Source organism: Lactuca sativa, chromosome 1 (genome assembly GCF_002870075.4).
Source record: "Lactuca sativa cultivar Salinas chromosome 1, Lsat_Salinas_v11, whole genome shotgun sequence".
In the NCBI taxonomy this organism is placed as follows: domain Eukaryota; kingdom Viridiplantae; phylum Streptophyta; class Magnoliopsida; order Asterales; family Asteraceae; genus Lactuca; species Lactuca sativa.
This window is the reverse complement of record NC_056623.2, coordinates 127023243-127049474: the sequence shown is the minus strand read 5'-3', so window position 1 is coordinate 127049474 and position 26232 is coordinate 127023243. Positions and strand designations below refer to the sequence as shown.

The window sequence follows — 26232 nt, the reverse complement described above, 5'->3', positions numbered from 1 at the left end:
TCACTCTCCATCCAATCAACATCACCCACCACCACCAACCACCCATCACCACCACCTACGACCCACCACCCATTAAACGCCACCAAACACCACCACTTACCACCAACATCCACCAACAACCAACACCTATCATCCTCCACTATGACCCACTACTCACCACCACCCATCACCACCAACCAGTCAATGCCATCTACCCACCACTACTACCAACCACCCATCACCACAACCTACAACCCAACACCAACATCACCACCACTACCACCCACCTCCACCGCCAACCACCACCCATTTCCACCACCACCCACTACAATAAAAACCACCACCCATCACCTACCAAAACTATAACCCACCATCACCACCACCACTCACCACCACTACCCATCATCACTACCTGCCTCCAACACCATCACCACCACTACCCTGCCCACCACCCGCATCACCCTTCACCATCACCCATCTCCATCACCTACCACCACCACCCCCACCATTATCCACCACCATCGAAATAGAGAAAAAAAATCCAAAACGATTGAAATGTCTTCGATAAAGTGTTTCATACCCAGTGGTACTCACCGGAAGCACAAACAGGTATAATGAATCAATACAATCTAAACATGCATCATTATGATTCATTTTGGTACTATTCAGTATCATTTCTCTTTCAAATCCATGATATAATTTACAACCCTAGACAATTGTATATATTGAATGAACCCCAAATGTATCAACACAAAAAAGCAGGAGAAGAGTTTTATAGATTGTGTGATAGGGCAAACCTGATAGCTACGATGACAGATTCGAAAGCAACAGTGGAGGTTGATGAAACTAGATCTGCTAACATGTAGTGACCGGAGAATCTGGATCGGAAATGGGAATGAGATATCGACAAGAGACTTTCGCTTCAGGCACCAATTAACCAGGATAAAAAAAACATTTTTGCTGGAGAGAAGAGACAAAAGGATGTAGTTTCTGACAATGGGAGGAGTAGAAGCGGAGCGAGGTACTGGCAACTAGATCTAGAGAAGCTAGAGAGGCAACAAATCTGTGATTCGGACACCGTTTTAACTATTCCAGTCCTCAAATATTTGCATACTTCACAGATTTAACCGTCCTTTCACACTTTCAGCGTCAAATTGAAGAATATGAGTTGTATTTTCATTTTGAGCCCCCACGACTATCAGATCTTCACGCATTTTACCCAATATCCGAAATTCTTTTCAAATTTCTCGGATTTTTACCATTTTATCACTTCTTTGCACTGCTACAGATGGTGGCGAATTTCGATTCTGTGGGAATTAAATCTCAATATTTCCTTTGTGATTTGTGTATTTTCTACGATTGTAGTTCTATCGGTATAGAATCACGAATTCCAATTCTATTGGAATGAAAGCTTGAATTATGATTCTGTCAGAATAGAATCTTGAAGATGAACACTATATGGGATGAAGATGAGTAATGATCACCAATCTTCCAAAAAGAATGGATTATTCTACCATAATAATATACAATGTATTGAAAAAACTATATATAATAGTATATTCTGGTAGAATGATTTGTGTATTGTGTTTTTTTGTTATTAATAAGTGTAACATTCTAATGTAATTCTTAATAATTGTTACCCGTATCCTATAAGAAATTATGTATTTTTTGTTTTTATTCTTCAATTGATTGTTCAAGAATTTGTTATTCTACAAGAAGTTGTTAAAGTCATGATCAAGAAATAGGTTTAAGAATATTTTTATTATTTATAGTTCAAGAATATTTTTATTTTGAAACATACTCGTAAACATATTCTGTCAGAATGTCCGAATTAAAAGAATTATAATTCGTAAAATCAGATTTTTAAAATTAATAGAAACTATGATCCTTTAAAATATGTGATTTTCCCTTTTTAAATCTATATTAATTGACTAAAATACCCTTTTAATTAAATTAGGTGATATTTTCAATTATATTTAATTCAAAAATATATATTAATCACTTTCTTAAAATAAGTAAAATTGATTGGCTCACATTTATGCATACAATAACACAATAATTACTTTGAATATAATAACCTACGCATATATATATATATATATATATATATATATATATATATATATATATATATATATATATATATATATATATATATATATATAGAGAGAGAGAGAGAGAGAGAGGAGGGTTCAATTGAGAAAAAAAGGTTGAGAATGAGGGAATCATTCTCAGGCAATCATTTAATCTAAGCATAAAAAGGCACGGTGGTAAACTTGTAAATATGATAATAAACTTCAATCTCAAATACATAACTGTAGAGGATTAGATAATAGTTTAAATCCATTCCTATTCGATCGTTCATCATCCAAATTTCTCCTCCAACCTGCAACAATCATCCAGATTTCATCAATTAGACCATCATCAACGTCATCCAGTGTTAATCAATCATCGATCTTCATCAATAACACATTTATCAACACTATTCAACAGTTGACAACAAGTATTCGTTCTTCGGTTTTTTAATCTAACATTCAATTATGTTTGAATACGATCATATCTTCAAGATCTACAATTAATTATACTACCAACGTTCATTAGATCTACATCATCGATAATCAACAAAAAAATCAACTTCATATCATTCATTCAACATCACTCATCAAATAAAACTTCAAAATTAAGGTTAGAAAAAAAAATCAAATCGTTTTTTTTTTTTTTTTTTTTTTTTGAAAAATTCATATAATTCTTTATCAATTTACTATATTGTAAGATTTCAATAGTCAAAGTATCATGTTTTAACATTTTTAAAAAAGTTAACTTTCATGCACTACAACTGTTTGATGAAATGCATAAACTAAATTATCACGTTATATTCCTATATGAATATGTTTTCTCACCTGAATCAGTATACGATTATTACAACACAAAACAAATATGCAAGTCTGTATGTTATTCACATATGAATAAATTATAAAAATTATATATATTTGTGAAAACACCTTGTAATACTCATATGTGAATATATTGTGTAATATTCATAAGTGAATATATAATTTAATATTCACAAGTGAATATAATATGTAATATTAACATGTGATATATCATGTAATACTATGTAATATTCACATATGAAAATATCATCTAATATTCATAAATAAATATATTATATAATATTCACAAATAAATATACTATTTAATATTTAAAAGTGAATGCATCGTCTAATATTTAAATATGAATATGATATGCTTATTATATGCTATATTCATATATGAATGACACTTAAATTGTAAAAAAAAAAAAAAATTAATCATACTTTCTATTCATAAGTGAATAACGAATGTATTGTAGTAAAAACCTTATGCATTTTTATTCATTCATAAATAACGATAGTTGAAAATATATTAAAAAAAATTATCTTAAAACTATATCAATATAGATGTCTATTTGTAGAGAATAAAAAATCATGGATTTTGGTATATTTAAAATCATTTTTCGATAAAAATAGATTTATAAAAATTAAGAAAAACGAAAAAAATTATGTTTTTGTATATATTAAAGTAATGATTAGCATAGTTTAACGAAAATGTTTTGTTGGGAAACACATGTCTATTCATTTCTTATTTTCACTGGTACGACGGAGGCTTTTACATCAAAACTAAATGAGTAGTTTAGAATGATTCCCTATTTTCAACCTTTTTATTTTCTCAATTGAACTTAACTCTCTCTATCTATCTCTCTCTCTCTCTCTCTCTCTCTCTATATATATATATATATATATATATATATATATATATATATATATATATATATATATATATATTATACATACGTATAAAGCTAGCATTTTTTCTTAAATCTCATGCATTTGAAAACCCCTTTTCTTAACTTTGTCAAACCACGTTCATTTGAAACCCCTTTTGTAACTAATGCAACTCAAAAGTTTTCTTAATTATGATTGAAACTCAAAAGTTTCATAACTTATATTATGTTTAATTAGCATTTAGTGAAAAATTTACTATAAAAAAGCCAATTTTTTGTATCTTTTGTGTTATATAAAATCTTACATGTAAGAAGGATTTGAAGATATTGTGATTCAAAAGTTTTCATATAGTTGAAGCATTCACGATCCAAATATGATGATTTGAAGAAATGAGTTATGTCATATCGATGGTAATTGTAATATGATTTTTTCTTTCAACCAAAACAAATGAAGCTTTTCCATTCTTTCTTTATATTCATTTTCTCATTTAATATTTATATGTGATTTGTGTGTATTACTCGATCTTGAATGCGACTCTCCAAACATCAATGTTTTGCTTGGAATATTTTTCTGATTCTTCTTTTTCAAGAAAAATATTTTGATTGCAGGTTAGTGAAGAATTGTCATCAAGTTTCTATGGTTGAATGGTGTTAAATGAAGAAAGAAGATTCATAAAATGGATATAGGTTTTTTTGTTTGAGTAAAGTTGACAAATGTTAGTGTTTTCTTTTGATTTAAATGTGTATTTATGTAACATCTTTATTTATATGTTAATCCACTCAATGCTTTTATTTAATTGATTGTAGTTGTTGTATTTTGATTATGTTTGTTTTCTATTATTTGTTTGTTGGGTTATCCTACACAACATATTTAAAAGACATTATTTAAAAGATAACACAATTTTGAACATTTGATATGTATTATGATAGACTTATCATGATATGTTCTTTATATGAAAGTAATTTATCTATATTGCTACGACAAGAATTACATATGACATTTACGAATATATATATATATATATATATATATATATATATATATATATATATATTATGCGATTTGTTTAACATGTATATGCACCTATGTATGTTATAAATTTATAATTAAATATCTTCATGTTTAATAATTGAAGGGATTAAAATGATGCATCAAAACCAATTATTTAGACGAATATAATATAATATAATATAATATAATATAATATAATATAATATAATAATAGTAATAATAATAATAATAATAATAATAATAATAATAATAATAATAATAATAATAATAATAAATATACATTTTAAAGTACCGCATTCAAACTCACACAACAACTCAACAGTTTTCGAATTTATGTATATTTATTAGTTACAACTCAAAAGTTTTTAACTTATGATTATTAATTAGTAATCAGTAATAATTTTTTATTTTCCTTTCTTTTATAAGGTTGTAAAGTATTGCACATTAAAAACATTAATGTATTTGAAGAGATTTGTGATTTAAATATGAAGAGTTAATATAAATGTTATAATAGATGTTTAGTGTTTTTATGTTATTAAAAGTTATAGTGTTTATTTTTCATATTTTTTATTATCCGTTGTATATATATCTTTTTTAATACAAATGTTATAATAGATGTTTTTCTATTTTTATGTTACTAAAAGTTGCGGTTCATATTTTTGTTCATACGTTTTGTTAGCCGTTATATTATCATTCATTTGATATATAATTTATACAATTTTAAACGGTTTATAAAAATATCAAATAATTGTGTATATATCACAATGACTTAAAAATTAAACTATAATGTTTAATAAAACTAATATGTTAACTATATGTTTGCTTTACTACTAACATTTTGTTTCAAAGGAGAAACATTAAATAATAATTTGGTAAAAGTTATTATTTTAACTATATAATTCTATTTCCGCGCAACGTGCAAGGATTCGCCTAGTATACTTATAAAAGAAACATTTTTCCTTTCACCACAATCATTTGAAACTCCCATGCATTTTTCCTTTCACCACATTCATTTGAAACTCTCATGACTTTTCAATTTCTTTCTAATAATAATTATAATTTGGTTAATAACGTTAAATAAATATCAAACTAAAGTGTAACATATATAAATTAAAGTTGAATATTAAAATAATATATTTTACTTATACTTATAAAGTTATGTTTTTTTTTTACTTTTAATATATTATACTTAATTTATTAGTTTTAATATATTGTTGCATGCAAACAATTATCATTTGAAAGATACAATTTTAGAACAGTTTGTGTACAATACTTAAATTATTAATTTAAATGTGACACTGCAAGGTCAACTTAAATATAAATTTTAGTTTAACTTAAACAATCCAAAAACTATTTTATAAATAATTAAAAGTGATAAATTGTAGTGTTTTTCTAATAATGATTATAAGTTGGTTAATAAGGTTAAATAAATATCAAACGTAAAGTGTAATCATAAATAAACTAAATTTCAATTTTACATTAATATTTTTATTTCTCCTTATAAAGTTATGTCTTTAACTTTTAACATATCATACTTAATTTATTAGATTTAAAATATTGTTGTATGTAAACCATTATCAGTTTAAAGTTACAACTTTTGAACAGTTTTGACAAAGTACTTAAATTGTAAATTTAAATAAAACATTACAGTGTCAACTTAAATATAAATTTCAGTTCCACTTAAAAAACGAGAGAATTGTTTGTAAATAGTTAAAAGTGATAAATACAAAAACTAAATTATAATCTCAATTTGGTATACAAATTATCATATCAAATTTAACAACAATTTTATTAGTATATTAAAAAAAAACCTATATTTATAAATACTGCAACTATATACGTGTTTCTACGCAAAGTGCGGGCATTCGCCTAGTATATATATATATATATATATATATATATATATATATATATATATATATATATATATATATATATATATATATATATATATATATATATATATATATATATATATATATATATTCCGTTCATATTTGAATGATCATCTAGAATTCTTTATTCTATATAATTTAGGACGGTGGCCGATAATTGATATTGAAGGCCCCATGTAATAAATACAAATAAAGATCTAAATAAATTTTTTTAACAAAAATTAATTAATACTAAAATAAAACTGCAATTATCATAAAAATAATTAATAAATAAATAAACATAAAAGTAGAGTCATTAAGTTTCGTGCACGCATGAATTGATGAGATCATCTTACTTGTCAACAAATATAAGGGAACACACATTGTTATTACGTTGGGTGTTTCTATTATCACGAATAAATTCGTGTATAAATAATCATTATAAATTCGTGTATAAATAATCATTAGAAAATTGATTTGATTAATGTGCAATCAAATCCCATCATTTACACGAATGTGTTTATTTTATATTTTCATTTCAAATTCTAAAAAGTTTTTATTTACTTGAAATATATAGATAAAAATACATGTTAATAATGTTAAAGGTTATACCATTGACGAACAAATGTTTATCTTAAATATTTTATATATTATTATTATGTATGATAATATTAATTTAATTAATCATAAAATAAAAATTCAAAATGTTTATAAGTCTTTAAAAAAACTATCCCGTAATGAAAATCTTATAAATATTTAAATTAATATCAATTAAAATTTCAACTCTCGATATATATTTGAAATAATATCAATTAAAATGTTAACGATCGACCAAGCAATATCGAGTGTTTAGGTAGAAAGAAGTTTTCAAGAACGAAGAGCATGACAAAATGAAAGGAAACTTCTATAATGAACACGATTCAATTAGTTTATAATACCCTCGTAATTTTATTGAATGTTTCACGTTTTCATCGACATATTCATTTATTTACAAAATTGCAATATTGTTAAATTATATATATATATATATATATATATATATATATATATATATATATATATATATATATATATATATATATATATATATATATTAAAATTGTTAATCCTTAGCTACAGTAAACTGCTAAGGATTTGACAGTTTTGGTCCTTTGATTATGGATGGGATTGCAGTTGTGTCTGCTTTCTTTTTTGGGGCATTTTTTGTCGTTTTCTATTTGCTCCTTCTAATTCATTTATTAAATTTTTTCCCTATTGTGTTTCTGGAAACTGTGTATTCCACCACCGCCAAGCTTCTAACACACAGATACGTGGCTTCTTCCCTTTTCTTTTCTTCTGCATCTCCTTGCTCACTCACCCTCAATTGTATCTCTTCCCACTGCTATTGTTTCGTAGAGCTTCCACCGCTTCTTTTTCCTTCTGCATCCCTTCAATGCGAATCTTACCCTTTTCGTTTTAATTCTGTAAATCATCCGTCGATGTGCTCCACCGCCTGGCTACATAACCAATTGTTTTGGGCCAACCCGCTATTATATGCCCATTTTGTTAGTCAAGATCTTCATATTGCCCCCACATATCTTCCGCTGCCTCAGCCCCGTGTTTTAGAAGTCTATAGAAATCAGATTAGTGCCACCGCCACCTCTTCACCTCTTCTTGTATCTATTTCAGCTCCATCCTGCCACTTTTCTAAACCGATTGAATGATAATCTCCTTTCGCTCTAAGGTTTATTACCCCTCTATTATTAACGATTTCCGTTCCAATCCACCTTCACTTATCGTCTTCTTCACCGTCTCTTTTCACCTTCTACTCTACCATCACAACATCCACAAGGACGACCAACAGGTAATTTTTTTCCGAACCTTGCTCCACCATTTGGGTTTCATCCACCGACACAACACACCCCTTTCTCATATTCTCTCATACATTGCAATCGGCATGGTTTAACTCATCGGGCTTGGTTTATTCTACCACCTCGACGACTGAAGTATCAGAGTACAAAGTGAGAGGTCGATTCGTTGGAAAGGAAGGTCGACTGAGAGGAACTGATGCCTTTTTTGGGTGATGTAATGTGCTTCCAGACTTCACGTTCGTTTGCTATCGAGCTAAGTGTTCTTTGGATTACAAATCTACATTTTTTATTTGATTTTAGGGCTTTTTTTAGTTCTACTACTCTGAAAAAGAAAAGAGACAGAGCTATTCACTAAATCAATTCATCACATGTTTCTTTTCCCATCTGTATGAAGCTCTAATTGAAATACATGTGCTTTTGTAGGTGATTTATGTTTTGATTTCTAATTTCACAGTTAGTAATCCCATTTGATTCGTCTTTCATCTACATATACGCAATTTTCACCAATTCATTAATTAGTCAAACATGACACAATTTCACTTCAAATTTGATCATTTTTGTGTATGTATCAGACACTAATAGTTAACCAAGTACCAAAATAGTTCAATTCATAATGGTTAGTGCCTTCAACTCATTTTAATTGCATTGTAGAAGCAGGTGTTCCTGTCATTCGTTTGGCTACTGGAGAATCTGATTTTCACACCCCGGCTATTATCGCTGACGTACGTGCTGATTTCAAGAGTTATTTCCTCGATTCAATCCATTCTTTTCATTGCTATAGCTAATAGTTGTTCAAACCTTGATTAATATATATTTTTTGTTAAAAATAGGCTAGAAAAAATGCAGTTCCTGAAGGTTACACAAGGTATACATTTAATGCAGGTACCCATGAACTGCAAACAACAATATGCAAGAAATTTAAGGGTAAGATCAAATGAAATTTTAATCCTTTTGAGTTTTCGGATATAAATGTTAATGATGATTTCTTAAATATTTTTCTTTTATTTCTTCTAGAGGAGAATCATATTCCTTATACACCTGATGAAATTGTGGTTAGTCATGGGGCAAAACAGAGTTTACTACAAGCATTTCTTGCTATTTGTTCCCTAGGAGACGAGGTCTGAGTATAGATGTGTTTCGTTTTTTTTATGATTTCTGTAAGAAAAAATTAATATTTATTGGTTTCCAGGTTATAATTCCAGCTCCATTTTTGGTAAGTTACCCTAAATTCCAAGCCAAATAAGGCTTAAATCTATTACTGAAAGTGCATGAGTGACCAGACTCGCCTTTTTCTTACAAATGTCATGATTTTAGTTGTTGTTTGCACCAGTTGATCTACAAAAGACTTCTATTGCTATGAGAGATTATGCTCATTAATCCAGCATGGTATCGTCTGCTTTTGAATCACATTCCTCTCACTTTTGAGTGTGGTTCCATGCTTGAAGAGGTATAATACATTATGATATGATATAAATATAGGAATATAATAAAGCAAACATGAGTTTCATGTGACTCAATAGTGAATGATGTAAGTTGCAAGCTTTTATGGGGCTCAAAATTTTTAGATTATCAAACTCATTTTTTGTCCCTAATATTAGTGATTGTATCCTTAAGATAAATTATTATAATACTGTTTTGGTAAGATATAAGGACATGCAAGATGCATGAAAGTGTATTGAGTTTATTAGAGGAAGATTGTAATTTTTTATTTTTATTTCGAATTTTATAAATAATGAATGTATTTGGTTTTGAGTTTGTTTATTACTTTCATTTCCTTTATAGGCATTATACTTTCAAAATGATTACTATTATAGCATTGTACTTTTATTTGGCATGCTTTGGTTAATTTATATAGCTTTAATGTTCACTTTATATGATTTTGCAGAAGTTGAACAGTGAGAACAAAGCTATCAATGATTTTGCTATTTTGATCATTTGGAATTTTAGATGTCGAGTGGGGGATAATAGGTGCTTATTAGGAGGAATGTATGTGAGACTGTTGGTCCCTCAAATGTTCAGCAAACAATATAGACTCCCGGTATTGTAATATTGTGTATTATAACACCCTATTATTGTTTGCAACCATTATTTTTTTATAGCAACATACTATTTAATTTTCAAATTTTTGCAATTTTTTTTTCTTTCTATTTAACTTTTTAAGAAAGTGCAATGCAATTTTCCAGATGCTTTGGGTTGTAGTTAAAACTTTTTTCAAAATTTTATCTAACCCAGGCGAAGCGTGGATCCTTTTCTAGTTAAGGTTTAAAATTTTGTTCATGCGTTCTAAAATTGATAATTTTTCTCATTTTTAATCGCGACACATAATCACAAATCACAACCATATTATTAAAAGTTTGTGGTAATACTGAGTTTCGTTCAAGTACTCGAAAATAATATTCGAAAGCTTTCATATGTTCTCTGTTATTTGTGTGGATAAGTCATATGTTATAAAGTATATAACTTCGGTTATATGGATCAATTTCTACTCAATAGCTTAATCATAATTTTGTAAAGTTGCCGCATAATTTCCTCTAAATTGGGCTAATATCGTTACAGTCGTCATTCAATTCAACGAATCTTTGTTACAGAACCATACATGACATTTTCATCGTTACAGGGGCATTTGATGTAAATTCAAAAGTAAAATATCAAATAAATGTTGTTTATGAAGCAAACTCGGTGTAAGACCCATGTATTACTGTAGAAGTGTTAATCGAGTACAAATAACAAATCAGAGTTAACAAATGTAATATGAACACACGAAGTAAATAAGTTCTGGATTTAGCTCATATTACTTTCAAGAACACAGTTACAAAACTTGATAGTAAATCTGTTAAGACTCTCTACTATCAACTCCTATTTATAGAAGGGTGAAAGTACAAAAAATACGAAGGTTAAACATTTAAGCTTTGAAAATAAAATGCCTTAGCAAATACATAAACATACGAAATAGAACAATACACAAATTTCGACATATTACAATACATTTCGACTCTACAATCTCCCCCTTTGTAATAATGTCGAACTTCTTAATTTGTGAGAATCTGTGCAGCAAAATGCATCATCCTTCGTATTTCTGAGTACCACGTCACAATCTTCTTCAACTCCTTGTTATCACCTTGATTATTCTTCAAGCAATTATTCATACGAACAATGAAGTTCGTATATTGGGAAGTAGTTTATCTTTCCACTTCGCAAGCTTGAAATAGAAATGTCTTAGCTTTCCCATTCTTATCTTTCCCAGCAAAGACCATCCCAAAAGGTTTTAAGAAAATCTCCTCATCAACATATTTATTCAATTCATCTTGGGTCTTCGTGGCTTCCATTTCAACCTTTACTTCTTTACCCAAAGCTGATGCTAATTCCACATCGGTCAAGGCTAGACAATCATAGTAATTGTCTATGAAAACATTGATGTGACCTAGACCCAGCCTCAAAACATCTTTATCGGTTCCTTGAAGTTGTGAAACCTTTATATCTTTCAAAATTAATTTAAGTTGAATCAGGTCATTCAATTTCATATGTGGCAAATCAGCAACTGAGAAATCACAAATTTGATTGTTCACTCTTACAACATGATACCAAAAATTTTGTATCATATTCTCGAACAAAACATCTTTCATTACGCTTACCACCTTCTTAATCTTTGCCAACAACCATATCTCCTCTGGTTCTTTTCCAAGGACTGCATGAAACCTAAGTTTCATATGAATGTAATCATCTTTATTGTCAAACTTTTCGATTATCTTTTATTGCGCCAAGATAAACATCATTTCATTTATTGGAAAGTCTAGCTGTCTCATATCATTGTTGATGATAGAATAGCTCTTCTTTGGCTTCTTCTCAAAGGCATACATATAATTATAAGCAACCATTGCTTTAATACTCTCATAACTGTAAAGCTTCTTCGGATCTCCCTTATCCATTCCAGGTGGATCACTTTCACGAAGTCTCAATATACTTTGTATCTTTCTTTGTTTATCCATTTCTGCTTCTACTTCAACCTTTAACTCTTCTTTTGATTTTTCAACTAAGACTCCGTTTTCTTTTCCATCATCTTCGACATGTTTTGGTTTCGAAGAGCTTGAACTTCCTCCTTCTGTAGAAGCACTAATAACAATTCCCTTCTGAATGGGTCTTGTTGTTGTCTTGATAGCTTCTGTTGTATTCACTTTCGAGACTATCAGTGTTGGTATTTGGGTGAGCACCACTTTCATTGTTTTAGCAAAAGTTATAACCTTTGTTACTTCAGCTGTAGTTACAACCTTCTCAATCTTTTTCTTCTTATCAACAACTTGAGTTTTCTTTTCTCCCCCTTGCACCCATGTGACAGCAGGAGGGGCATTCGAAGGTAAAAGATTGAAAATGCGAGACAAAGGTGCCACATCTGCTACGATATCCATCTTCTGATTAACAGACGCATAATCACATTGTGCAGCAACTATCTCCTTGGACATATCATCTCTCAATTCTTGAAGTTTCAAATTAACATCTTCTCGTACCTTCTTCACATCTTGCACAAATAAAACATGTACTGCTTTAGCAACCCTTCGAAAATCTCTAACTTCGTCGTTAAATTTTGAAGATTGAGATTTGATAAGAATCTCATGGTTCTTGTCATTTTCATCCACCTTCTCAAGGATTCGAGATTCCGAAGCACCAAGCAGAGTAGAAAACTTATTTAACAAACGAGCTTCCTAAGCTTTTAACATGATATCCACTTCGATACTGGATAAAGCATTATTTCCCCCTGCATCAACTTGAGATTGAATGATCGAATTAAGCTTTTTGTTCAAAATATTAAATTGCTTTCCTGACATCAACATGTGATCAGGAATATCTTCTTGTTCTGGATCAAACTCAAGCTCTTCGAAAGTACCTCCAAACCGTCCATCATCATTTTCAGAATCATCAAGAGATTTTGGTGGTTCATTGGATTTTAGTGGATCAGTGGATTGGGAAGAAAACAAAGTAGTGAAATGTTGATTGAGGATCTGTGTGAATGTTGGTGAAGATTATGTTTTAGTTGCAGGAATTATAAACGGTGGTAACAAAACAAAACTACTCGAAATGGGTTTGGAAGAAACTATAACAGGAATACCTTCAGATAATGGAGCATCAATCACAAAAACATGTGCACCCGTATCAGATACGTTTACAACAATGTTTGAAATTGGAACCTCCTTAGAAACTGACTTAGTTACGAAAATTTCGAGTGGAATTGTGGTAGTTGGCATGGAAACAGATGTAATGATGAGCGGAGATGAAAGTGTTGGAGAATGCGAACCCAAGGGTGTCTCTAATCTAACTGTCCGATGACACATCAAAAATCACCAACTTTCGTTTCTTGCTTTTCTTGCTGATTTTCTTCTCTAAATCCTCAGCTCTTCGCTTCTTCGTGGAAGGTGAAACTGGTGCAAGAAGCTCACGAACCTTCACCCCTTGACTATTCAGCTGAGCTTTTCGAATAATTGGAGTTTGGTCATCAAATGAAGTTCGTTTCTTATGAGACAAGTTCCTCATTCTTTTTAATAATCCTGATTTCGAAGAGATTACTTCCTTCGAAGATTCAGCAACAACCTTCTTCTCAGGCTTCTCAACTTCAATAGTAATCTTCTTAGGAGACTTCACTTGTTTCTTTGGGCTTTCATGGACAACATCATCAACTTCTTTTGACGTCTTCTTAACTTTCTTAGAAGAACCACCATCATTCTTTTGTAACAAAATCCCAGTTTCGATTGAGGGATTAACATGTTTTAAGTATTCCACCAGTATCGAATTTGTGGGATCAACCTTCTTCAGCATTCCATCTGGAATTCGAGCAACATTGGAAAAAATATCAACATCATCTTCAACTATCTTTGGAAAATGATACTTCATAAATTCTACCTTAGCCTCATCTTATGGAATTGGAATACCTTCTTTCTGATAAACTGATTGAAGAATTAGACTCCAATAACGTGCATACGAAATGCCTTTAACCACATTCGTGTTTTCGAGACTCTTGATGAACTCCTTCCAAAGTTGAGTGGCATAATCAACATTCAGATCATAGTACAATCCTGTTACAATTGCATAAACTTCCATTCTCCCCTTGTCAAGCCCAACACTTCGTCCAGTTAAGCAATGAAGCTATATCCTAAATAAGAAATTTTAGATGCAAGGAAGACCAGATTTGTTGAATGCACTGATTTTGAGAAGTGGTGGATGATGACCCATCTCATTGAACATGTGCATTATCTGAGCACTGGTGGATTGAAAGAATGGTAATGAATTTGGAATCGCCAAGATTTGAGTAAGCGTCTTCTTCATAAGTTTCACTCGCTTGTCATTCACCAGATTAAATGTGATGACATCTGTAGCTTTGTTGTAAGAAGCAGTAGAACCAACCATTGACAACCAGGACATCGGAACCTCAAAGGCATTGAAGATTGCAGTTACAAGACCTGAATGTTGAAGAGCAACAATCAGCATCTTGAGTTCTTTTGGGTATCGTGACACATCACCTTCAACCTGATAGTTAGTGCTTTGAATCTTCATAATTGGTTGGAAAGCAACTTCTTCAGTAGTGGTATTTTGAGTATCAGCAATTGTTGAAAGGTTGAACGGAATTTTCAAGAACAAAGAATTAGGGCTTTTTGATATTCTATGATTTTGAACGCAGAATTATAAAAGGATATATGAATTGCTTTTTATATGTTTCTTGTGAATTTGAAACTGAAACGGTTTTAGCATTAAATGAGATCCAACGTGGCTCCTTGGAAATCGCACCCTATCGTTGATAAACTAGCCACGTGTGAAAAAGCAACCATCACTTCTTCCTTGAAACCCGGAAAAAATACATTAACTCTTGTCAAATAACCTGTTTGTCCTATTCAATGGAATTGTAACCGTCACTAGCCTTCGTTAAGAAAGTAACGCTCTTTCACTTTTAGGATGAAAAGCGAAGTCATATGCCAGATTGTCGAAATCACCAACCTGAGTTGGTATTACTTAGAACTTCAAGGATTTCATGAGTGTAGTGTTCCAATAGAATAAGATAAGAAAAAAATGAAAAAAAAAATTTGGAATCTGTGATGTCAAAATTTTCAAATTTCGACACAAAAGCAGTTAAACCCAGGGCAAAGGTTGCTTTGTTAATGTAACGCCCCGTTCTAAGAGTAGTTATTTATGGTTCCCCGAGATCAAAGAGTAAGGGCATTTCGGTCTTTTTGGGCAATGGGTTTTATTCGAGAAGGTTTCGAGTTGGGATGTGTTGCTAGAAGCGTAGGGCTTCTTGCTACCTTTTCGTGGATATAAAGTTCATCGGAAACAGACTTAGAATAAAGGAGCTATGGCACTTTGAAGATATTGTCACTTATGGCACTTGATGGAAAAAGTTGACAAAGTAAGGCAATGCATGCATGGGACATGCGTGGGTATGCCCAGCGTAGGCTGGGTTATGCCCAACGTAATGGAATTAATGAAACGCGGGGTCCCTCGACGTACGCCCATCGTACTGGAATTACGCCTAACGTACATCCAGTGTCTAGAAACCCTAATATTTCGGGTGTGGAGGCTATTTAAACAACCTTAAGAGCTCATAACCCTCCCAAACCCTAGCCTCCACTATTTTGAGTATGTGAGCTTTGGAAGTGAATTTGGAGTGTTTTGAGAAGAAGGTGTTACATCTAGTGAGTTGAGGAAGAAGGCCAACGTGTAGATCTGAAGTCTTCTGGTGGTTCAAGAGCTCCTAAAGGTATAAAGTTTCTTGCTTGACAACCATATTGTGTAGATCTATGTGTTATGAAGTTTTGGACACCATTCTTGTCCCCAAAGCCCCAAAGTGATGCATGATGCGAGTTGGTTGAGATTAGCTGTCCTTTCAGACCTTAGGAGAGATCTTGAGTGAGAAAAATAAGGTCCCAATGGCTTTGGTTGTCTCATGTCTGATATAAGTAGGTCTTAATGGATTAAGACCTTGGGTTAAGAGCTTTATGGACGTCCCAAGTAATAAAGTTTGAGACTTTATGAATCCTAGGCATATTTGGTCTATGGATCTGAAGTTTGGGCTTAAGAGCTTAAGCCATTAAGAACTTATGTGGGATTTCAGTTCAGCGAAGTTACGCCCCGCGTAAATGGATGTATGCCCAACGTAGTAGGTCTGTGTCCCGACTCCAATCCGCGAGCATCGATGTACGCCCAGCGTACCATGAGGGGTATGGCCCGCGTACTCCCTCTGTTGGGTTTTGATTTTGGGCCTTAAGTGATTGGGTTGTTATTGGGCTAGTGGGGCTTGGGCCGTGATTGAGCATTTTGGATGGAGTAATTTAGACCCAATAATTATTTTGAACCTTAGATCTAGGCCCATTTGGTGAGGTTGGCCCAATTTAGTAAATTGGGCCAATATTGGGCTTTGCATGAGGATTGACTTTGGGTCTTGGCCCAATAAGAGGATGATGGACTTAATGAGTGTTGTGGGCCCTTGGTCTAGAAAGTTGTGATGGTTCCTTATGTGATGGTTTTCATATGATAGTTGGGATTCCCGACGAGTCAGCAGTCAGAGAGTTGCAGGATTTCGACAGTTGCAAGGTGAGTTTTCCTCATCACCAAGGCCGGCCCTTTGAATTGTTGTTAGAGCCTATTATGTTATGTGATGATATGCTTGCTAGTATCCTGGTAGACAGGATAGTGTTATGAGGATATGCTTTGTTTGATGGGTTTTGGTCATAAGACATCATATGTGCTCATACAAACCCTAATGCTTGGATATAGGTTTCTCTATTGTACATGCTTTGAATCCAAGACTTCAAACCCTAATTCTAGTATATGAAATCGATATTAACATATGAATGGGTTTAAGAACATACCTTGATTGTTATAGAGTAATAACAATCCTAATTCCTCCCTGAATTGACTTTGGAATGCTTAGAGTCACAAGTGTCACTCCTCTAATGGCTTACAAACACCAAGAGCAAATGGAGAAGGTATAAAGAGGGAGGAGAGAGGTTAGAATTCGTCCTTAGGACTCCTTGGGAGGGGATACACGAATTCATGAGCCAAGGGGTGTTTATATAGGTGTAGAGATAGGGTTTCAGTCATTATCCTTATCTAGTTGCTTATCCACAAAGCAACCCATAAGATAATCCTTGAATCCTTATCATAGTCGAATTCTAAGGCCTTATCACCTCAAATTCGTTCACCATATATTTAAGATAATCCTTACCTTATTTTGTAACTATCACATAATTACAAATCAGCCCCTCTAGTTTATATAATTACACTTGATCACAAAATTAATTCCTAATTAATTATTGACCAATATTAATTAAACAAATATCATTTCTCCTTTAATATATTATTCTTATAACATATTAATAAATCATAATAACCTCTCTCTCTATTTATTTCTCCAATCAAGTTGCTTTGGTGAAGGCAACCCAAAAGGACCATGCACCATCGGGTCAAGTACATACCAAAATAGTTATGGACTTAGACACTAATCCAACAGTCTCCCACTTGGATAAGTCTAATAACTATTCTGTGTATGACTTCAGATCCCGATCTGCAATCGTAGCATTCCAAAGCCGCTGTCAACTCTGATCCTATCAAATACGCGTGTCATTAGATAAGGGATCATATATTCCTCCATTCTAGATATCGTATAAGACATGATTTCTAATCATTCTCTTTGTACTACTTCTCGATTTCTGATTTATGACGACTGACTAATTGAACAAATGAAATTAGCCCTAGCCCGGCCGAGCATTTACGTTTGTCATCACTAAACCATCGAGGGGCCCAAAGATATCGCTTTTACCCTTCTTTGGATAAAAGGAACGGATAAACTTTGATACAATGCTTGCTTGCACTCACCCACCGAATTACACACAACAATATGTTTTATAACACCAAGTTACTGGTGCGTTTACATATTATCAATGTGCAACCGATTTGCAAGATACAACTCACACATCTCGGTTTCAAGAATATAAGATGTTATCGTCTCACCAATCACTCGTGATACAATTCATGGAGTGATCCAAGTGAGCGTGGGTTTAATCCAATGCTCAAATCATATTCGTAATCACTCATGAACGTTGCAGCAAACATTTGCTTATGTCTAATACTCTTTTAGACAATCCACACACCAATTCACGACAGTCTTCATTCATATCTACTTCTAACATATGAACGATTGTGGCCCGTTCGAATAATTCAATTATTCTTAATAAACTCAATTATTCTGAAAGTCAAAACATGCAAAGTGAAACACAAGAATAATACTAATCCCATATGGCCTCAACCCTTTGAGCATAAATAAAACACGTTTTATTTATCACCATATTGATTACTCATTATTTGTCATTTTGGGTAATCAACTTCTTACTTGAATTATTACACTTGTCCCATGCTCCTATCATGCACACAATGTTTACCTATGGTTCTTACTTTGTGAAATAGATCACATTTAACACATTTCCAATCATTCTCATTTCACAACTCCAAATCCTTTTTCATAAGTGAAAGAATATCAAATTCTTGCTACTTATAGAATATGCTAGATTCTAACATCCTATGCAATGATTCTTTCGTAATGTCACTGCACCAAAGTCACAAAGACTATTGCCAATGATATTACAAAATCTTCTATCGAAAATTGTTACAAGACAATTCCTTAGATATGATGTCTCTCTCTCAAAGTACATTCCTTTGAACATCCTTTTGCATAAAAGTTTCTAATCTAGTCATGGATTTTTTTAATATTCAATTCCTAATATGGACACGCTTCCATATTTTCCTTATGACAACTCATTCTTAATAGAATCTTATCTATTCGTAATGATGTCGATATGGTCCATTCAATACCATGCTTCCAACTACTCACAAGCAACCAATCCTCGTCGAACTTTGGATTGTCCTTTGATAGTTGTTTAATTATTTTAGTCAAAACCAATTCTAGTCCCTTTTCCCTCTAAATGTGCTAGACATTTGGAAAATTTTAGAATGGTCAAACATTAAAGCATTTGCAATCGATCCTATACCCGAAGCGTATGGGACACGATGCACAATGTTTTATCTGCTATGTTCTCAAAATTCGAATTGTGAAGAGGAATGCCGTAATCATAATCGAAATTTTAAGAACACACTATGTACCTTTGACTAAATTTATCAACATTTCTCAACCTAATCCTTTAGATTTGAAACGAAGCATAATATTCTCTCCCTTAATTATAGCAAAACAACTTTACAACCCTTACGACTTTGCAAGGTATAACTCTTGTTTTTCTATAATTAATATTGCCAACTTGCAATACTTTCCTTAATAATCATACAATCATAACTTTTATGCTCCCACTATCATGATGATTACTATAAAACATAACACTTATGCTCCCACTAGCTTCGACATGTATTCATAAACATCTTAACTTTCAAAAAGACAATACCTATTGAATTTCTTAAGTCCGTGTTTCTAATACTTAGTGCTTTAATAATCTATTATCAAGGCCTCTTAAGCTTATACACCTTTGCTTTAGATAGTTCATATGTGTGTCTAAACAATTAAGACTAATTGCCAAACCTCACAATTCAAATCATGGAAAGGGATACCGTAACCATAATCGAATTTGAGAATGCAATTTTACAATCACTATCTTCTTAAAATCTTTCTTAGTGAAAGCATTTCCTCACAATCATTTTCATGAAGGAGGAAATCTTATGACACTTAGATTTAAACGGTGTATGTGTTCCTATCCATGTGAATTTGTTAAAACCAAAGTTTACGACAAATTCAAACTCATATGGACCGAACTTTCTTAATCTTGATTTCTTGACTTATGGTAGCACAACTGCCCACCATGTCTTCCAAGTAGTTAAGCAGCTCACCTTTTCCTATCAATGTACCTTTCATTGATTAAGGTGCCTTGCCTTTTATGCGTTTAAAATGAGAACTCATAGGACTCACATGCATAATTAACTCAATTGGAACAACACAGAATCAGAATATTCTCAACACGATAGGTTGTAAAACCTCAGCTCGTGTGCTAGTGATGATCAATAAGGTTTATTTGATTTGTTCTTGAAACCTTTCAAGACCATTAAGACTCCCACTGACTCCTTGACATATAAGATTCTCTTGTCAATAAACATTTGTTGACAACCAAATATTCAAGAGTTAGTGTAGCTTTTATCAAAATACTTCATAAATTGGTCCTAGTCGATCTTTGTCTTATTCAAGACATCACAACTTTCCACATTTGATGAATGTTATAAACCTTTAATACTTTTCACTCATTGTCACAATCTTAACTTTAAGACTTGTTATTGGAACGAAGTATGATAGACTTCTTGATTTAACCATTTCTTCAATCCTTGATTCCTCTTCTTAAACATACAATTGTACTAAGACTCACTTAGAGGATCAATTGAGATATGGTTCTTAATCATTAAGACCTATCATAAAGCATAAAAGGTACTCTCCCTTCTTCTTAGAATTGAGAAACTTTTATCTTTCTGCCTACTTGACTCTTCTTATTCGTTCTGCTATTGATTTAAACATTTTCAATCAATTAAGAATTACACTTAATCTTATAAGCATAATCATATTTACTAAACCTTTAGTAAATCACGACGAATGTCTTTGTTACTCTTATGGTGGACTTTGATCAACACGCAACTTTGTGTACTTGATCTCCTAGTCCTTCACTTGACACTTTGTCAATGAATTTGTCTAATTTCCAAAATATGAAATTTCTCATTCATCGTGCAACCAAGTTGCATGATTCCAAGTTTCTGTCCAATTGAAACTTGGGCGATGAGAAACTCTCCCTATTTGGTAAATTCTCGACATTTCCATAAATAACATAACTAAGAATCATATCCATTCGTTGTAGAAATATGCAAACATCAATTTTCATAACGATTTCATTGCAAGGAAGTAAACAAATAAATAAATAAGTCAAACAAAATTTATTTTATTTATAAAAGCAGCGGAAAAACATTTGTCCTTACAATGCAAAATCTATTGAAAACTATGTAAAAGGAAAATTTCTAACAACTCTATCATAACTATCTAAACTCAAAATCCAATCTTCAAGTCCATGCGATCAAGGTCCATCTCATGTGATTAGATTCATCTTGCTCTCTTATGAAGCTTCCTTTCTTTTCACCGATCCTTCAAAACATTCAAATGCAATCTTATCACATCATGTATTAAGAATCAATGAATAGGAACTTAACGGAGTTAGATAGTGGATTTTACCTGAAGCGTAGTCATACTTTTGACTCTCCCATCTCTTAGATCTCTTAGGTAAATAGGGTAACTTCGTGTCCAATGCCCCTTCTCTTGGCAATAAACGCAAATTGACTCTTTTGGAACAACACATGGAACTACTTCAGACATCGCCTTTCTCTTGTGATCAAACTTTTCGATCATTGCATGTCTTTCATTGCCATTGTCTATATCCATAGAGGTCTTGAAGGCAGATTCACCAATCAACTTTGCTTTTCTATTGCGCCAAACCATTGCTAATTCAGCAGCAATAAGCATATAAGTGAGATCAATAAGGGTCACATCGTGGTTCATCATATAGTACTCTCTTACGAACTCACTATACGAGTTAGGAAGTGACTGAAGAACCCAATCAAGAGCCATCTCTTCACTGACAACGGATCCCATCATTCTTAACCTATCAATGTGTGACTTCATCCCTAAGACGTGTGCACATACCGACTTTCCTTCTTTATGTTTACTTGCCAAAACGGCTTGAGTGACATTGAACCTTTCAATTTTACAATCTTGTGGGTTAGGGAGAATAATTGGAGGAGGAGGAGGAAGTGAAGCATGATTTCTTGTTCCTCGATCGAATCGTGGAATATCATCTTCATGTGGAATGCTTGTTCCACGGGATTTGGGAAGACCATAGTTGTCAAACATCTACAAAACGGGAGAAAAAAAAAATTCAAGTTAGTTGATAGATTGAGTCCTTAGTAAATCACCCAAATGAAATACTAAGGCTAGGATCCAACACAATATTCTACAACTCGGGAGAGGGATGCCGTAACCCTAATTGAAGAATATTTGAAGGTAAGTGAATGACGATTCACTAATTTCCACCATGAAAAACGAAAAAGAAATGTAAGTTTTAAATCTATGAAAACTCCTATATCCTTTGAGATTCATTGAACTTTCAATGGCATGTTTAAATCTCGATATGCCCCTCTTGTTTGTGACTGGGATGCCGAGGATCACAAAGCGGGTGTGAATAACCATGCAAACTACATGGTTCCCTCACATGTTACAATCACCCATTCGATGTGCCGGTAAACCACACATGCTCCACCGAACTATGACAAACATTGAGTCACCCTTTTCTACCTTTGCTTAGAACCATTTAGTGTGCCGGTAAACCACACACGCTCCACTAACGTCTTCGCAAGGGCACAAAGTGTAATTTCATGGAATTGCATCAATTCACTTTTGCCTAAGTAACTAAGATTGGGAATTAGAAAAACATTTAGTTACTTTGTATTTCATTATACTTATAATGGAAGGTTTCGTCCTATCCTACCCGTTCGGCTAACGACCCTCCACTAGTCAAGAGTGCGGTGGGTAAGAGTGGATACCCATTCAATCGCCATTTTATAGGTAATTTCCTTAAACACCCCTTATAGACCAGCTTCGTGAATGACGCCTACTAACGGTAAGACTGACTTTTACTCATACATATATATAATGTTAGACTTTTAATGTTATATATATAGTATAGGGTGCATTTTATACTTTTAAAATACTATGTTGTTAACTTTAACAATTACACTTTTAATTCAATTAAATGGTTAACCTAAACTTTTATGGATTTATTAAATCTCTTTTAATTATACTCCTTAATTAATTAATAAAACCATAAGGGTGTATTTGAACTTTTCAAAATATTACTAGGGTTTTATAATTTAACATTCCTAATTAACTTTTAATCAACTTTTAAATTCCAAAACTTGAGGGCAAGTTTTGAAACCTTTTTCAAAACATTAGGGTTTTAACTATTTAAATTTCAAAACTTCAAAACTTTTGGGTTCAAATTTAAACTATAAAACCTAAAGGGGAAAATATGAAACTTTTCATAAAAACAAGGATCAAATAACAAATAATTTTAAATTAACATTTAATCACATAATTATCCATATTTGATTTATTTAATGATTTCTTGCAAAACAATTTATCAATTTACTCAAAATAATTAATCAATTATCTTATAAGGAAACTATTATCTTATTAATTGATAAATATCTTCATTTAGATCAAAAATATAGTCAAATATATCATATAATCGGATTAATATTGATCTAACATGATAAGGTAACTATCCATATGCAAAAACAACAAGAAATCCCGAGATAAGCATTATCTGACGAGTTGTCTCGTCGAGTCAAGCCTGGACTCGTCGAGTCACCCTGGACTCGGCGAGTTCAGCTATGGACTCGGCGAGTCCAGCCTCTAGAACATCAAAAATCGAATTTTTTAGATATACAATGCATCAATACAATTGAAACCAAGCTAGTCTCTGATACCACTGATGGGTTTTGGTCATAAGACATCATATGTGCTCATACAAACCCTAATGCTTGGATCTAGGTTTCTCTATTGTACATGCTTTGAATCCAAGACTTCAAACCCTAATTCTAGTATATGAAATCGATATTAACATATGAATGGGTTTAAGAACATACCTTGATTGTTATAGAGTAATAACAATCCTAATTCCTCCCTGAATTGACTTTGGAATGCTTAGAGTCACAAGTGTCACTCCTCTAATGGCTTACAAACACCAAGAGCAAATGGAGAAGGTATAAAGAGGGAGGAGAGAGGTTAGAATTCGTCCTTAGGACTCCTTGGGAGGGGATACACGAATTCATGAGCCAAGGGGTGTTTATATAGGTGTAGAGATAGGGTTTCAGTCATTATCCTTATCTAGTTGCTTATCCACAAAGCAACCCATAAGATAATCCTTGAATCCTTATCATAGTCGAATTCTAAGGCCTTATCACCTCAAATTCGTTCACCATATATTTAAGATAATCCTTACCTTATTTTGTAACTATCACATAATTACAAATCAGCCTCTCTAGTTTAATTAATTACACTTGATCACAAAATTAATTCCTAATTAATTATTGACCAATATTAATTAAACAAATATGATTTCTCCTTTAATATATTATTCTTATAACATATTAATAAATCATAATAACCTCTCTCTCTATTTATTTCTCCAATCAAGTTGCTTTGGTGAAGGCAACCCAAAAGGACCATGCACCATCGGGTCAAGTACATACCAAAATAGTTATGGACTTAGACACGAATCCAACATTGTTAGCTTAGTATCCTAGAGAAATGGATAGTTATATGACAACTAGTTTTGTTGGATCAGCACCCTGATAGTTGGGTAGTGATTATTTATAGATCGATAGTTGGTCTTGCCTTATGTACGCTGGTAGGAGGTTACATGCGGGTTATGTATGTTGAATAGTAGCAGAGGGTATTCCATCCCGGTAGGATGATATGGCCCTAGTGTGTTGGTTCTGTAGAGTGTTTTATGTATGCATGTTATGTGTGCATGTCTGCTAGTGTAGATTGGCATTCCAACCCGATGGTTGTGGTCCAGGAGTATTCCATCCCGATAGGATGATTGGACTCATAGTAGTTTGGCATTCCAACCCGATGGTTGTGGGCCAGGAGTATACCATCCCGGTAGGATGATTGGACTCATAGTAGTTTGGCATTCCAACTTGATGCTTGAGGGGCCTGGGGTATTCCATCCTAAGGGATGATTGGACCCATAGTAGCTAGTGTTGTACGTATAGTTCCAATCCGATGGTTGTGGGCTGAGAGTATTCCATCCCGGTAGGATGATTGGGCTTGTGTTATGTAGGCATTCCAACCCGATGGTTGAAGGCCGGGGGTATTCCAACCGGATGGTTGATTGGACCCGAAGTATGTTGTTCTTTTCCGTATGCATATGTTTATATGTGTATGAGTACTTTGGTGGAACTCACTAAGCTTTCAGGCTTACAGTTGTGGTTTATTGTTTCAGGTGCTTCAGGAGATCGTGGCAAGGTGAAGGTGTGATCGTACCGCTCCTCATGTTTATGCTCTATGTAATATGATTATGGGGAAAGTACTATGATGTTTAAACTATTTTGAAAATAAGATATATGATCATAACGGTTTTTGAACGAATTAAAATGTTTTAATTTGGTTGAAATTTTTGTGCGTTACAAGTTGGTATCAGAGCCTTGGGTTGAGTGAATTGGAGGAGAATTCGTGTGAATCCAGTCTCAAATCAAGGAGAGGTTTTCAAAAATGGTTTTTAAAATAAGTAAAGGAGGACACAGAGGGTACGATCAGCTGGAGCCAGTAAGTTACCCCAAAATACCATACAAGTTATTTGTTTTGAGATATGTTAGAGCAGTATGCTAGGACTAGGCTAGGAATCTTCAGGAATTGCATGATAGAATTGCCTGATTTATGATGCCTGCTAGCCTAGGGTTTCCTTGTCATGAGCTATTTAGTGTTCCTCTAGTGGTGAGGATTGAGTGCTTGCTGTGTATGTTTGTGCTTAGGGTGTTGTGGTGATACTTGAGACAAATATGGGTAGGTGTGGAAGGTAGTATGGGCCCGCACTATTGAAAGAACAGGACCCACACACATGTCAAGGAAGTCACAACCCCTAGGTTGTTGATTTGTGGTTAGTTCTCGGTGGTTATGCAAGG

At 32.8% G+C, this 26232-nt stretch overlaps 1 long non-coding RNA gene across 1 annotated transcript; it reads left to right on the top strand.

Moving 5' to 3' along the window:
* Positions 1-7962: 7962 nt before the first annotated feature.
* Positions 7963-10564, top strand: LOC128128572 (uncharacterized). Its single transcript, XR_008226567.1, has 3 exons — positions 7963-9219; positions 9309-9343; positions 10364-10564. It is a non-coding gene; the product is annotated as an uncharacterized LOC128128572 (long non-coding RNA).
* Positions 10565-26232: the final 15668 nt, after the last annotated feature.